Raw genomic sequence first — 16,637 nt, forward strand, 5'->3', positions numbered from 1 at the left:
TGCTCTCTCCTGAAGGAAGAACCAAAATTATGAATAGATAATCTTATACCTCGAATAGAACATCTAGAAGAGAAGACTAGAGTCTTATAAAGAACTCACAGGAAACATTCAAGGCACAGAAAGAGAAGGAAGCAAGCAGCCAGCTCGGCCAAGATTGGCCAGAAGCCCAGAGAGGCTCAGTATTGCAGAGAAAAGGGTAAATGAGAGAACTTAGGCAGTCCACATGCCTGCCACAGACTACTGCAATCCTAATCACATGAAAGCTTTTCTACCCTTATGAACTCTTAACATTAGCATGAGCAGTGATTTGAAGACCCTATAAAGGCATTGCACCAGCCAGGGAACTTGTGCTGGGTCACTCACTCTTCTAGACCTGAACAGGTACAGCAGGGTACCATTTGAGGAGTGCAGCCATCACAGGACTGCATCTGACCCTGGTAACCACAGCCCTTGTATCTCCACGTCCTGAGAATTCCTGCTGACATTCCCCGGTGTCCACCCAGAGAGCTGCACTCACCCAGCCTGCACCACTCAAGACCCAGAGGGTCATCCTACCACTCCTACTTCCATCACCCACGCAACATGGGCCACCCAAGGACCCTAGAATCTGCTCGCCCACCCAGCCCACCGCTGCTGCTACCAGCATATGTGCAAGCCACCTGGAGGCCCAAGAATCAGCTTGCTCGTAACTGCCAACACAAGTGCCAGCCTATGCCACCCTAGGGCACAAAGACAGGCACATTCATCCCACCATTGTCAGGACTAGGGCCTGAAGACTGAGACCTACCTGGCTTCCCAGCTCCCAGCACAAATTTGCCACAGCTTCCGCTAATAACTGCACCCTAACCCTCCAAGAAAATTACAGACAGCACTAATTCTACTTACAGCCAAAGAAATAATATTACACACTACACTACTGCATACATCCAGAATCAAAGCCAAAGTGCCCTACCCAACCAATACCACAGATACTTCTTCAGGAAAAATGACTCCCCTATGAAAGTAAATTCAAAAGTAAGAAAAAATGACTGTTAAACTGGATGGGCAGATATCAACATAAGGCCACAGGAAACATGAAAAAGCAAGAAAATATGACACCATCCAAGGAACAGAGTAATTCTCCAGCAATAGATCTTACTCAAAAAGAAATTTTCAAAATACCAGATAAAGAATTCAAAATGCTGATTTTAAAGCAGCTCCATGTATTATAAGAGAAATCTGAAAAACAATACAAATGCAGTTCAGGATATGAATGAGAACATTACCAAAGAGATTTAAAAAAAAATAAATAAATAGAAATTCTGGAACTGAAGAATTCATTGAGGGAAATACAAAATACATTTGAAAGCTTCAACAATAGGCTAGATAAGGCAGAAGAAAATCTCAGAACTTGAAGACAGGACTTTTTCAAATAATCCAGTCAAACAAAAAAATTTTGAAAGAATAAGAATGAACAAAGCCTTCATGACATATGAAACAACATAAAGTGACTGAATATTCAAATTGCCAGCATCCATGAGATCAAAGAGACAAAGGATTAAAAAGCCCATTTACAGAAATAATAGAAGAAAATGTTCCATTTATTACAAGAAATGTAGACATTCACATACAGGAAACTCAGTGATCCCTAGGAAGACACAATGCAGAAGGGTCTTTTCCATGGTACATTATAGTCAGAATATCTAAAGTAAAACTTAAAGAGCAAATCCTTAAAACTGCAAAAGAAAAGCATCTAGTTACTTATAAAAGGAACCCCATCAGGCTAACAGTGGATTTCTCAGCAGAAGCTTTACAGGCCAGAAGACAATGGGATGATATATTCAAAGTACAGAAAGAAAAACTGGCCAAGAATACTATATCCAGTAAAATTAACCTTTGTAAATGAAGGAGAAATAAAGTCTTTACAAGAGAAGCAAATGCTAAGGGAATTTGTTTGCTACCACTAGACTGCAGCCACAAGAAATGCTCAAGGGAGTCCTAAACCTGAAAACAAAGGATGATATTAGCATCATGAAAACACACAAGAGTGTAAAATTCACTTGTTAAGCAATCACACAAAGAGAAGAAAGGACTAAAATGGTACCACTACAGAAATTCACCAAACCACAACAATTAGTAAGAGAAAAGGACAGGAAAAAAGAATATGTAAAACAACCAGAAAACAATTAACAATATGACAGGAACAAACCTTCACATACCAGTAATAGCCTTGAACATAAATGGATTAAATTATCTAGTTAAAAAGATACATAATGACTGAATGGATTAGAAAAAAAAACTTGATCGAACTATATACTGCTTACAAGAAACTCACCTTAGCAGTCAACACATATAGAGTGAAAGTAAAGAGATGGAAAAAGAAAATCCACACAACAAAAACCAAAAGTGAACAGGAATAGCTACCCTTTTATCAGATAAAACAGATTTTACATCAAGAACAAAAGGGGGAAAAAGACAAAGAAGATCATTATATAATGATAAAGGGATCAATCCAGCAAGAGGATATAACAGTTCTAAACAGGTGTGTACCCAACGCTGGAACACCTGGATTTCTAAAATGACTAAATTTGAAGAGAGACACTACAATATAATACTAGTGGAGGACTTCAACGTCCCACTCTCAGCATTAAACATCATCTAGACAGAACGTCAACAAAGACACTTTGCATTTAAACTGGACGTTAGACCAGATGGACCTAACAGAGCTACAGAATCTACTCAACTACAGAATATACATTCTTTTCATCGGAGCATGGAGCATTCTCTAGGATAGACCATATGTTAAGCCACAAAACAAGTCTCAACAAAAATTTTTTTTAGAGACAGGGTCTCACTTTGTCACCCAAGCTGGAGCACAGTGGCATAGTCATGGCTCACTGCAGCCTTGAGTTCCCAAGCTCAAGCAATTCTCCTGCCTTAGCCTCCCAAGTAGCTGGGACTACAGGCATGTGCCACCAGGCCCAACTTTTTTTTTTTTGGAGACGAGTTTTTGCTTTGTTGTCCAGGCTGGTCTCAAACTCCTGGGTTCAAGCAATCTGCTCACCTTGGCCTCTCAAAGTGCTGGGATTACAGGCATGAGCCACTGCACCCAGCCCAACAAATTTTTAAAAATTGAAATCATATCAGGTATCTTCTCAGACCACAATGGAATAAAACCAGAAATCAATACCAAGAGGAACTTGGAAACTATACAAATAAATGGAAATTAAACAACTCGCTCCCAAATAATCATTGGGTCAATGAAAAATTATAGTGGAAATTTTAAAAAACTTGTTGAAACAAATGAAAATGGAAACACAACATACCAAAACCTGTGGGATATAGCAAAAGCAGTGCTAAGAGGTAAGTTTATAGGCCTGAGCGCCTGTAGCAACTACGGCAGCTGCGGCCCGGCGGGATCGGTGGGCGGGGCTGCGGTGTGAGCTGGCGTCCCGGCTCCCCTCCTCCTGCACCCACCCCGCCACTGTGATTGGGTGGAAGTTGGCGCTGGCCAGATGGAAAAACTAATGACAGTCTCCAAATTCACCTCCATCTGTACCATGGGCGCCAGTGCTTCAGCAGTAGAAAAAGTTTGGTCCAGAACAGTTTCCGGTCAATGAGCACTATTTTGGATTAGTCAGTTTGGGGAATACCAGCTACTGCAATTCAGTTCTTCAAGCACTTTATTTTTGTCGTCCATTTCGTGAAAAAGTTCTTGCATATAAGAGTCAACCTAGGAAAAAGGAGATCCTTCTTACATGCTTAGCAGATTTCTTCCATAGCATAGCCACTCAGAAGAAAAAGGTTGGAGTAATACCTCCTAAGAAGTTCATCACAAGATTATAGAAAGAAAATGAGCTTTTTGACAACTGCATGGAACAAGATGCCCGTGAGTTCTTAAATTACCTACTAAATGCAATTGCTGATATATTACAAGAAGAGAGAACGCAGGAAAAACAAAATGGTTGCCTACCTAATGGTAATATTAATTATGAAAATAATGACAGCACCCTAGACCCAACGTGGGTTCATGAGATTTTTTTCAGGGAACATTAACTAGTGAAACCAGATGTCTTACTTGTGAAACTAGTAAAGATGAAGATTTTTTAGACCTTTCTGTTAACGTGGAACAAAATACATCAATTACTCACTGCTTAAGGGCTTTCAGCAACACAAAAACTCTATGCAGTGAATACAAGTATTACTGTGAAGAGTGTCACGGCAAACAGGAAGCACACAAACAGATGAAAGTTAAACTGCCCATGATTCTAGCTCTACACCTGAAGAAATTTAAACATATGGATCAACTTCATCGATATACAAAACTCTCTTACCAGGTAGTTTTTCCTTTAAAACTTCATCTATTTAACACTTCAGGTGGCACCACCTATCCAGACAGAATGTACGATCTTGTTGCTGTTGTGGTTCACTGTGGAAGACTTATTTGTAGATTTGCTTCATATGAAAGTATGGAGGGTGTGTGCAGCCTCATTGTCAGCATTGATCCTAATCGAGGCCATTATGTTGCAGTAGTTAAGAGTCATGATTTTTGGTTGTTATTTGATGATGACATTGTACAAAAAATAGATGTACAAGCTGTTGAAGAAGTCTACAGGGCTGACATCAGATATCTCAAAGAACTCTGAGTCTGGTTACATCCTTTTCTATCAGTCTCGGGCCTGAGGGGGAACCGTGATATTGAGGACCGCGCTGGGGGTGGTGAAGAATGAACAGACACAAGAGACAAAGACAAACAGAGAACATGGCGGCCGCGCCTAGAGCCTCCGCTTCACTTTATTTATACTCCATAAACCCCACGTCAGCAAAAATAACACAATGCAAAACAAACTTTCTGCACCCAGATGTAACCTTCTGCTTAGTTCCTTGTCTCTAAGCTCTTTCTTATTTGTCTGCCTTCTTGGCGCCTACTACAGTTCATTAAAAGTTCAACTAGAGATACTGTCCTTGACTACTGGAGTTCATTAAAAGTGCAACTAGCTAGAGATACTGTCCTTGAGCCTTATCTATTCTTAGCATATTGTTTTCAATGGCCCCTGCACGTGATAAAGAGATACTTTCTGCCTCATTTCTTCTCTGGTTATTTTGGAAAGGATCAAGCACTGATTTTTCAAGAAAAGAGAAATGCAGGAAGCTCAGGGGGCAGTAGCACACTTTGCACATGATAAAGCAAAGATGATGGATTGACAAGCCCTTCCAATCATGGTAGTTCATTTATTTGCTCAGGTATCATGCTGTCTGTACAGTTCCATTCCACAAGGAGGTGAAATCAGAGATACCAGCTCCTCTTGTAAAACAGCCTTCCAGTCATTGACACGCATTTTCTCTTTATTAATTGTACCAATAATGCTGTGAATTCCTTGGGGGTGCAGTAGAAAGAATCGGAATCTGTGCTGTATTGATAAGGAGATGATGTTGAACACACTACATAAATTTGCCTGGTTCAGTGTGTATAGAAGCATATTTGGTGGTCTTTTCAAGAGTAAACCAGAAATACTTTTGGGCCCAACACTTGCGGTTGCCTTCCTAATGTAAAAACTAACATGCTAGATAATCCAGTGTCAGGAAGACAAAGATGTTTTGCTTCTCTGAAGAAGCTTATAATAGTATATGTAGGGAGCAATTGGTCAAAAGTCGCTTTTTGTTTCCCCAAGGGGAAAAACTGGCTTTGTAATCATAATTTTTTCCTTATTTATTTTACTTAAAACTGGTAGAGTCTAAGTATTATATGAAGTGCCCATGATTCTATCAGTAAATTTGAGCATATTTTTATTAATTAATGTCAGTTTAAGTAGTCCTTTCGTTTGTTTCTATTTTTAAGGTGAATTTTAAATTCTATCTGAAATCAGTAAGATACCTTGAGAAAAACTGCAATGAGAGGAGGTAAATATCCTTTTTCAGGAGGAACTGATATCTCTGGCCAAATATTTGTCCTTTTATTGTGGTTTCTAAATCAGTTATTTTCTTCAGCTTTAGTTTCATAAAATTAAAAAACTATAAAAAAAAGTTCCTGACCAGGCACGGTGGCTCACACCTGTAATCCCAATGCTTTAGGAGGCCGAGGTGGGCAGATCACGAGGTCAGGAGATTGAGACCATCCTGGCTAACATGGTGAAACCCAGTCTCTACTAAAAATACAAAAAATTAGCCGGGCATGGTGGCACGCGCCTGTAGTCCCAGCTATTTGGGAGGCTGAGGTGGGAGAATCACTGGAACCCAGGGGGCGGAGGTTGCAGTGAGCCAAAATCATGCCACTGTACTCCAGCCTGGGCAACAGAGCGAGACTTGGTCTCAAAAAAAAAAAAAAAAAAAAAATCCTGTGATTGTTGGAATAATTAAAAATTCTGGTGCAGTGGTGGTATACCAGTCTTTAGAATTCTTAAATATTCTAATGTTTCAAGTTGAGGTCATGCTTGGGAAAATCATGTCATAGCATTTATGTTATTTTCAGATGTCATTTTTTTACCCTGGAAAGAAGTAATAATGTTCATCATAACCCTAGCAGTCTGGATAGTGAGCTAAACAAACCCTTTGAAGATTAAATTTTAATCAAGTAGACTAGGAATAGAAAAAACAAGTCCTTCCTCCCGTTCCCCCTACCTTTACAAATCTTACTGGAAGGGTGTTCAGAAATTAAAATTTGTGTTTGCTAAGACTTAATTCTGTTGGGGGTTTTAAGAAGTAATATTTGTAACATAAAATGTATGTAAACCATTGCAGTTTTTTCGGACATTTTTCCATGCATCAGTAAGTTGTCTGACAGTAGCCAAATGTAACTTGCAGAAAATTATCGAAAGTTATATTCAGAATAATAGCAATCAGGCCTTGGATGTTCTTTATCAAACTCTTTTCAGGCAGTAAATTTTAAAAAAAAAAAATCTGTCATTTTCTACAATTCTTTTGCTAAAACTGTTGACTATGGAAAACAAACAACAAAAAGGAATATTTTAGTCTGCTGCTGTTATTAACATTTATTATCTGTATCTTTTAGCTCAGGAAATGACTTCACCTATTTGTTCCATAAGCAGACCTTTAACAGGATCACTTAGGTAATTGGGCTGCTTAAACAGATGTGCTAGGAGAAAATTATAATATTTAGTATTTGTGGCTGGGCATGGTGGCTCACGCCTGTAATCCCAGCACTTTGGGAGGCCGAGGCAGGCGAATCACCAGGTCAGGAGATCGAGACCATCTGGGCTAACACGGTGAAACCCTGTCTCTACTAAAAATACAAAAAATTAGCTGGGTGTGGTGGCGGGCGCCTGTAGTTCCAGCTACTCAGGAGGCTGAGGCAGGAGAATGGCGTGAACCCGGGAGGCGGAGCTTGCAGTGAGCCGAGATTGCGCCACTGCACTATAGCCTGGGCGACAGAATGAGACTCCATCTCAAAAGAAAAAAGAAAAAATTAGTGTTTGTACTAAATATCAAAAGTATTTTGACAAGTTTCTCTTTAAGATAGTTTATAAAGCCTTATCCTGGCTAGAGATGTTTTGTACAAATTATATATAGCCTGCCTGATCTACCAACACGCCACAGAGAATCAAAATCAACCATGTGGGGAAAGTCAGGGCAGTAGAAGTGGAGATATGCTTTTTATTTTAAGGGCTTAAACCAAATTGTCTTGAAATTAAAGCTGTATTTCTGCAGCTTTCAGTGCAGAGAAAAAGAAGAAAGTGAAGCTATGTCAGTTTTAACATTAGCTATATCACAACATGTTCAAGAAAGATAGATGAAGTCATTTGCATAAAGGTATAGCATTGTAATACTATGTTGTGTTTGTTTTTACATTTTTGCATTAAAAAAAACATGCAGTAAAAGCCAAGTTAAATTTCATATTAAAGCAAGTTCTAGTATATGTATTGAGTTCCTGGTAGTCACACACTTTGTTCACATCACACCATACTTCATAGTATGATTTGTCAGGGGAGGGACTGTGGGGTGACAGTTTTACATTTACTTTTTCTTCTTGATGCAGCTGGATCTAAGTAAAATGTTTTGAAGTTTATCAAAAACTCAATATACTTGTAAAACATATAGGATCAGGGTTGGGGAAAAAAATACAGGTATAGTAAGTAAGAAAAGTGACCCATGAAGAAAGCATTGTGTGGCTGTATGTTGGTTGTGATTAAAATGAGGGACTGGTTTAAGTTGTAAATGGTGGCTGATTGCTATGTAACTATGTACATGATTGTTGGGATGGCTGTCCCATATTTTGTATATTGGAATAAAAAATTCTATAAATTATTTTAACTAAAAGTAAATATTCTAAATTAAATCCCACTTCTTAAGTCACATGGCTTCTGTCTTGGAAATTTTACCTTTAAAAGATTATTTAAGACAGGAATCAGGAGGCTTGGGAATAGGGAAAGAAGGAAATGTTGTATTATATGGGTCTTGTGGCCTCTAACCATCAGTATAGGGTTTTTTTCTTTCCTTGATGGCAGCAGAAAGACCTCATTTTCATAACATAACTACTCTTGATACTTTCCTTAAAAACACTTTTTATTAAAGATTCTATCATGAGGTATTTGGGAGCTGAGAGGCTAAAGCACTCATGTCCTGGCTCTTCCGTAAATTTAACTGTGTGACCTTGGGCAAGTCACTTAACCTCTCTGTGCTTCAGTCTCCCTGTCTTTTAAAATGGGAGTAATACCTACCTCGTAGGGTTGTTGTGGGGATTCATTAGAGATAATGTCTGTAAAGCATTTAAGGTTCTTGAAGAAAGCTCTATGTAGATACAAAATAATATATATTAAAGTTGGTTTATTTGTGAAAAAAGGAAGTTTATAGCAATAAATGCTAATATCTAAAAAAGTGGAAAGATTACAAATTAACAATCTCACAGTGCACCTCAGGGAGCTAGAAAAGCAAGGAAAAACCAAACCCAAAATTACCAATAGAAAAGAAATAGTAAAGATCAGAGCAGAAGTAAATGAAATAGAGACTAAGAAATAAAAAATACAAAGGATCAACACAACAAAAAGTTGGTTCTTCTTCAAAAAGGTAAACAAAATAGGTAAACCACTAGCTAGACTGACCAAGAAAAGACCCAAATTAAATCAGAAATGAAAAAGGAGACATTACAACTGATACCACAGAAATATGAAAGATCATCAGAGACTGTTATGAACAACGATATGCTCACCAACTAGAAAGCCTAGAAAAAATTGGGTAAGTTCCTGGAAACATACAAGGTTCTGAGATTGAACCAGGAAGAAACAGAAGACCTGAACAGACCAATAACAACTAGTGAGATCAAATCAGTAATTAAAAAAAAAAAAAAAAAATCCTAGCCAAAAAAAAAAAACTCAAGACCAGATGGATTCAAATCCAGACGTACAAACATACAAAACCAAATATACAAAGAAGAACTAATACCAGTCCTCCTGAAACTGTTCCAAAAAATTGAGGAGGAGGGAACTCTCCCTAACCCATTCTATGAGGACACTATCACCGTGATACCAATATCAGACAAGGACGCAACAAAAAAAGAAAACTACAGGCCAGTATGAACATAGGTGCAGAAATCCTCAACAAAATGCTAGCTAATCAAAGCCAACAGCATATCCAAAAGATCATACACAATTATCAAGTGGGATTTATCCCAGGAATGCAACGTTAATTCAATGTACACAAATCATTAAATGTGATACATCACATCAACAAAATTAAGGACAAAAACCCGTATCATCATCTGAGTAGATGCAGAAAAACCGTTTGATAAAATTCAGCATCCTTCATGATAAAAACCCTCAACAAACTAGGCATAGAAGGAACATACCTTAAACCAATAAAGGCCACGTGTGACAAACCCACAGCCAAAATCATACTGAATGGGGAAAAGGTGAAAGCATTCCCTTCAAGAACTGAAACAAGACAAGGATTCCCATTTTCACCACTCTTATTCAACATAGTACTGAAAGTCCTAGCCAGAGCAGTGAGGCAAGAGAAGAAATAAAAGGCATCCGGATTGGAAAAGTGAAAGTCAAATTGTCCTTCTTTGCTGATGATAGATCTTATATCCAGAAAAACCTAAAGATTTCAAGAAACTTAGATTTGATAAATGAATGCACAAAAGTTACAGGATAGAAAATCATTGTACAGAAATCAATATTATTTCTATATACCAATAATGATCTAGCCAAGAATGAAATCAAGTAGGCAGTGCCATTTACAATAGCTATGAAATACCTAGGAAGCCAGGCACGGTGGCTCACGCCTGTAATCCCAACACTTTGGGAAGCTGAGGTGGGCAGATCGCCTGAGGTCAGGAGTTCAAGACCAGCCTGACCAACATGGAGAAACCACATCTCTACTAAAAATACAAAATTAGCCAGGCATGGTGGTGCATGCCTGTAATCCCAGCTACTCCGTAGGCTGAGGCAGGAGAATCGCTTGAACCCAGGAAACGGAGGTTGCGTTGAGCCAAGATCACTCCATTGCACTCCAGCCTTGGCAACAAGAGCAAAACTCCATCTCAAAAATAAAAAATAAATAAAAAATAAATACACACACACACACACACCCCTAGGAATGCATTTAACCAAGAAGGTGAAAGATCTCTACAAGGAAAACTACAAAACACTGATGAAAGAAGTTGAAGATGACACAAATAAATGGAAAAACATCCTATGCTCATGGATCGGAAGAATTAATATTGTTAAAATGACCATATTGCCCAAAGCAGTGTATAGATTCAATGCAATCCCTATCAAAATACCATCCTTCTTCACAGAATTTTTTTAAAAATTGTACAATTCATATGGAACCATAAAAGAGCCTGAAGAGCCAAAGTAATCTTGACCAACCATAACTAAGCTTGTAGGCATTGCATTACCTGACTTCAAAATATATTACAAGGCTGTAGTAACCAAAGCAACATGATATTGGTATGAAAATAGACACAGACCAATGGAACAGAATAGAGAGCCCAGAGATCAAGTCACATACTTACAGCCAACTGATCTTCAACAAAGCTGACAAGAATACACAATGGGGAAAGGACAGTCTCTCCAATAAAATGGTGCTGGAAAAATGGGATAGCCATATGCAGAAGAATGAAACTGGACCTCTGTCTCACCATATATAAAAATCAACTCAAAATGGATTAAAGACTTAAAGCCTAAAACTGTTAAAAAATGCTGGAAGAAAACCTAGGGGGCCGGGCGCGGTGGCTCAAGCCTGTAATCCCAGCACTTTGGGAGGCCGAGACGGGTGGATCACGAGGTCAGGAGATCGAGACCATCCTGGCTAACACGGTGAAACCCCGTCTCTACTAAAAATACAAAAACTAGCTGGGCGAGGTGGCGGGCGCCTGTAGTCCCAGCTACTCGGGAGGCTGAGGCAGGAGAATGGCGTAAACCCGGGAGGCGGAGCTTGCAGTGAGCTGAGATCCGGCCACTGCACTCCAGTCCGGGAGACAGAGCGAGACTCCGCCTCAAAAAAAAAAAAAAAAAAAAAGAAAACCTAGGGAAAACTCTTCTGAACATTGATCTAGGCAAAAAATTTATGACAAAGACCTCAAAAATACAGCAACAAAAACAAAAATTAGACAAATGGGACTTCTTTAAACTAAAAACTTCTGAATCACAAAAGAAATAACCAACAGAGTAAACAGACAATCTGTTGAATGGGAGAGAATATTTATAAACTATTCATCTAACAGGAGGCCAATATCTAGAATATATAAGGAACTCAATTCAATAGGAAAAAAACAAATAATTCCCTTTAAAACTGGGCAAATGACATGAATAGACATTTCTCAAAAGAAGATACACGAACAGCCAAGATGTATGTGAAAAAATGTTCAACATCACTAATCATCAGAGAAATGCAAATCAAAACCACAGTGAGATACCATCTTACCCCTATGAGAATGGATATTATTAAAAAGGCAAAAAAGAACAGATGTTGTCAAGGATGCAGAGAAAAGGAAACTCGTACACTGTTGGTGGGAATGTAAACTAATACAGCCACTATGGAAAGCAGTATGGAGATTTCTCAAAAAACTAAAAATAGAATTACTATTCAATCCAGCAGTCCTACTACTGGGAGTATACCCAAAGGAAAATAAGTCAGTATATCACAGGGATACCTCACTCATATGTTTATTACATCAGTATTCGCAGTGGCAAAGACATAGAATCAACCTAAGTATCTATCAATAGATGAATGGATAAAGAAAATGTGTATATATACACAATGGAATACTGTTCAGCCATAAAAAAAGAATGAAATAATGTCTTTTGTAGCAACATGAATGGAACTGGAGGTCTTTATCTTAACTGAAATAAACCAGGCAAAGAAAGACAGATACCACACATTCTCATTCGTATGTGGGAGCTCAAAAATTTAATCACATGGAGGTAGAGAATGGAAAGATAGATAACAAGGGTCAGACATGGTGGCTCACGCCTGTAATCCCAGCACTTTGGGAGGCTGAGGTTGGTGGATCACTTGAGGTCCGGAGTTTGAGACCAGCCTGGCCAACATGGTGAAACCCATCTCTACTAAAAGTACAAAAATTAACTGGGTGTGATGGCGGATGCCTGTAATCCCAGCTACTCAGGAGGCTGCGGCAGCATGGCTTGAACCTGGGAGGTGGAGTTTGCGATGAACCGAGATTGCGCCACTGCACTCCAGCCTGGGCAACAGAGCGAGACTCTGACTCAAAAATAAATAAATAAATACAAAAATGAGGTGGGGCACAGTGGCTCACACCTGTAATCCTAGCACTTTAGGAGACCCAGGTGGGCAGATCACTTGAGGTCAGGAGACCAGCCTGGCCAACATAGTGAAACCCTGTCTCTACTAAAAATACAAAAATTAGTCAGGCATGGTGGCAGGCACTTGTAATCCCAGCTACTCAGGGAGGCTGAGGCAGGAGAATCACTTGAACTCAGGAGGCAGAGGTTGCAGTAAGCCAAGATCATGCCACTGCACTCCAACCTGGGTGACACAGTGAGACTCCATCTCAAAAAAAAAAATTATCTGGGCATGGTGGCACACACACCTGTGGTGGCAGCTACTCGGGAGGCTGAAGTAAGAATAGCTTGAACCCAGGAGGCAGAGATTGCAGTGAGTCAAGATCACTGCACTTCACCCTGGACAAAAGAGCAAGACTCTGTCTCAAAAAAAAAGAAAGAAACAGATAACAGCGATGAAAGGGTGAGTGAGGGGCAAGGGAGAGGATGAAGAGAAGTAGGTTTAAAGGTACAAACATGGTAAGGTGGAAGGAATAAATTCAATGTTTGATAGCAGAGTAGGGTGACTATAGTTAACAAAAATGTAGTCAGGTGACAGCCTAAGTACCATATATTGATCTGAAAGCATTATATACTTATAACAAAACTTCACATGTACCCTATAAATTTGTGACAAATTTAAAAAACAAAGTGAAGTGTTTGATAGAGAGTGTCTAAATGTAGCTATTTCAGAACTGATGGAGGAAGACCTTTAAGATTAGTCATAGCAGGGATGGGTGCATTTCAGGCACAAGTAAAGGGTAGGCTAAAAGCCTAAACAAGGAAAGGTAAGGGCAAGCAAAAAGTTGAACCAACTAGGAATGACTAGATCATTTCCCATGAAGTTCATTATTAATAAAACTTATATAAAGAATAAAAGAGGATATGTTGTTATTTTGAACACATTATTGAATTGGATGTCATGTGGTTTGAATGTAATATGGGAGTGACACATTTAGGAAATATTTAGAACTTAGAGATTTTACACATTAGTTTCACCCCCCACCCAAAAAAAAAAAAAAGGACAAAACACCTAAAGAGAGAAGAGAGCTTTGGTGTTTAGGGATTGAAGTAGCCAAGAAAACAAATGGGAAGGGAAAACCTTCTATGTGTTGTTGAGTGCTGTGTTACAGTTTTTGCACACTTAATGCCAAACCTTACAAAGCAGGTAATATTAATCACATTTTACAGAGGCACACCTGAAGCTCAAGAAGTCAAACATCTAGGAAATAATAGATTCAAACCTAGACTCACCTATTTCCAAAACCACTGCCCCACCCAAATAGGCCTTTCGTCTCTGAAATTGTCCTTCAGACTATATTTTTCTAAGACCTTCATTCTCCTTTGTGTTGTAGTGACAAGTTTTGAGCTGAAGGCAGATTTCAGCTCAGCCTCATTCTTCCTGACTCTCAGTTAAGCAATTCTTTCCTATACTGTTAACTTTTCAGCACAGCTTTCAATGATGGGTCTTAGTGAGCAGTAGGCTATTAATGATGCATGTGCTTCCTGTGGAGACTGGTTCCAGGAGAAGAGGAGCACTTGATTGTTTTCAGTGCCAAACAACAAGTTGCTAGAGAGGACAAAATGCCTATTAGGCTTAAAAATTATTTCCAAAATTACAGATGTAATCCCTTTTAAAATATTTTGAACACCAAGAACTAGGACAAAATATGAAAATTCATGACTTCTGCCTATGTTTTTAGTCTGGAAAGTATCATTATTTGAACCTCACATAGTATCTTGAGCTGCAAATAAAGAAAACCAATAGTTATACATAGTCTTCACCACCGTTCATTCTGTTTTTGACCAAATGCCCTGTGATCCTTATGATTCCACACTTTAAAATCTACCCTGAAATAACATTTATCTTTTTCAAAGTCCTCAACCATAAATCAACCATAATGGAAGCTCTTCTTGCTTTTATTGCAAGGATATATGCTGCAATCTTCATGTCTAAAGTGTTTACCTGGCTTTTTCACAGCTGACTCAGTAGATTGGAACCTTTTAATGCAACCTGCATGGCATGTGGTCACCAAATCTATGTGAAGTCTTTATAATTTTTATATGATTGATAGCATATTGCTCTTCACTGGTGAGGGGAACCATATCTGCTTCCTGCTTATCTTTGTAGATGTAGAGTTACTTAATCCATGTACTTTCATGGTTGGTACTTGAAATGTAGAAATATGAAGGAAAAGAGAAAAGCAACCAGGCTCAACAAGTCTGTGTTTGACTTTTAGGCCCAGACATTTTCCACTTATAGTATGCTACATCCCAGAGTTGTAAAACCAAAGCTCCCTTTTCTACAAAGTAACCCAGTTAATATGGAGAGATGAAGAATAAATTAACTAATTAATTAATCAGTTATTTGATTAATCAAATGCCATGTCTTTAGGAGGGAAACTCTATTTTTGGCTTTTATTATTTTTAATTGACACATGATAATTTCATATATTTATGGAGTACCATGTGATATTTGATATAGGTATACACTGTGTAATGACCATTTAGGGTATCCATCACTGCAAACATTTATCATTTCTTTGTGTTGGGAACATTCAAAATCTACTCTTTTAGCTACTTGAAAATATATAACCAGTTGTTCATTATAGTCACCTTATTAGTGCTACAGAACACTACAACTTAATCCTCTTATCTGGCTATACTTTTGTATCCATTAACCAACCTTTGGAAAAGCTCCTTTCTTAAAAGCTTTGTAATTCCACAGTTTTCCAGAACTATAGTCGACGGCTGTCTTTTAGACCTCCATTCAACTCCTCGTCCCTCATGATCCTGTATTAGCTACCATTTTCCTCTGTGTTAAATGCATATGACTGTACTTCAAAACTTGCCCCAAAACTTCCCTCTTTCTATTTTCCATGACATTTCTCTCTAAAATGATAAATGTGAGCTTTTAAACGGTAGTGTTTTATCAATGCTGGGTATTATTACTAAACACAACTCAAGACCTTCTTCTAAGAAAACTTTCTGAGGTTACCTTTAGCTACGCATTCTTTAATTAATTCTGCTGATATTTCACCTGTAATCTATGTCAGACATACATATGTCTCAGAACCTCAGAGATGAATAAGATGAATGAGAAACTACTCCCTTAGGAAGTTTATAATCTGCTTCCCAACCCTACTCTCTTAGTCTACTTCTCCTCTTCTGAGTCTACCTGTTCACCATTTTAATTGTTGCTCTTGTTAACTGTTTCTCTTACTAATCATAAACTCCCAGGGATCATGTGCAAATGTTGTCGTTAGCCAAAAAATGTGGGTGATGTCATGCTGATTCAAAACCGTGGACTTCTGATAAGCAACTTAACCTCTAAGCTTCAGTTTTCTCATTTAAAATGCAAATTATTCTTACTATACAAAGTAGTTGTTACAAGTAAATGAGTTAATAATTTTAGTGTACAAAGGAGATAATAAATGATTGCTCTGTCATGTCACTTACTTGTCAATAACACTTCCATTAACCTTTCATATTAAATATAAATGTTACACTCCTCTATTGGATGCCCTCAAGTAAGATCCTCCACCTGCTCTGTCAGCCTTCTCTTACATATCCTCTACACATTCTCTCTCTGAAATCAAAAGTTCTACTTCTTGAATATACCCTTCTCTTTTTACCATGAGGCAAACCAGTAGTTACTGCCATGTTTTGAGTGCCCGTTGTGATTTAAGAAGGCGTTCTAGCCTGGGCATGGTAGCACACGTCTATAATCCCAGCAGTTTGGGAGGCTGAGGCTAGCAGATCGCTTGAGCCCAGGAGTTCAAGGCCAGCCTGAGCAACATGCAAAACCCTACTTCTACAAAAAATACAAAAAGTAGCCAGGCATGGTGGTGCACACCTACAGTCCCAGCTACTTGGGAGGCTGAGGTGGGAGGATCA

General features: G+C 38.6%; 1 protein-coding gene and 1 pseudogene across 1 annotated transcript in view; both read left to right on the forward strand.

Moving 5' to 3' along the window:
* The window catches only part of RANBP17 (RAN binding protein 17), a 455,080-nt gene that overhangs the window by 403,415 nt on the left and 35,028 nt on the right, over positions 1-16,637 (forward strand). The window lies entirely within an intron of this gene.
* On the forward strand, positions 3,495-4,686 carry LOC117065444 (annotated as a pseudogene).

The sequence above is a fragment of the Trachypithecus francoisi genome, unplaced genomic scaffold, assembly GCF_009764315.1.
Source record: "Trachypithecus francoisi isolate TF-2019V2 unplaced genomic scaffold, Tfra_2.0 Lachesis_group2, whole genome shotgun sequence".
In the NCBI taxonomy this organism is placed as follows: Eukaryota; Metazoa; Chordata; class Mammalia; order Primates; family Cercopithecidae; genus Trachypithecus; species Trachypithecus francoisi.